This window comes from Solea solea, unplaced genomic scaffold, assembly GCF_958295425.1.
Source record: "Solea solea unplaced genomic scaffold, fSolSol10.1 scaffold_171, whole genome shotgun sequence".
Classification (NCBI taxonomy): domain Eukaryota; kingdom Metazoa; phylum Chordata; class Actinopteri; order Pleuronectiformes; family Soleidae; genus Solea; species Solea solea.
This window is the reverse complement of record NW_026704212.1, coordinates 2,221-2,500: the sequence shown is the minus strand read 5'-3', so window position 1 is coordinate 2,500 and position 280 is coordinate 2,221.

Below are 280 nucleotides of genomic sequence, written 5' to 3'. Positions count from 1 at the left end.
CGCAGCATCCCGGTAAACTCGAACCAAACATGCTCTCTGGCCCATGTTGCGCAGCATCCCGGTAAACCTCCGCCGCGGTTCTCGGGACCGGGGCCGAGCGCGAGCGCCTATTTTCGGGTAAATTGTGACGACTTTTGACGGGCCGTATCTCGGTCATTTCTCCACCTTTTCGGGTGGAACCAACGGTGTCGCGTTGCCCCGGTCCCCGCCGAGGGCCCTGGGACGTCGGGTCCCGAATTTTCCCCGTGCTTCCTATGGTTTTCGGCCGTGGGAAAACCCT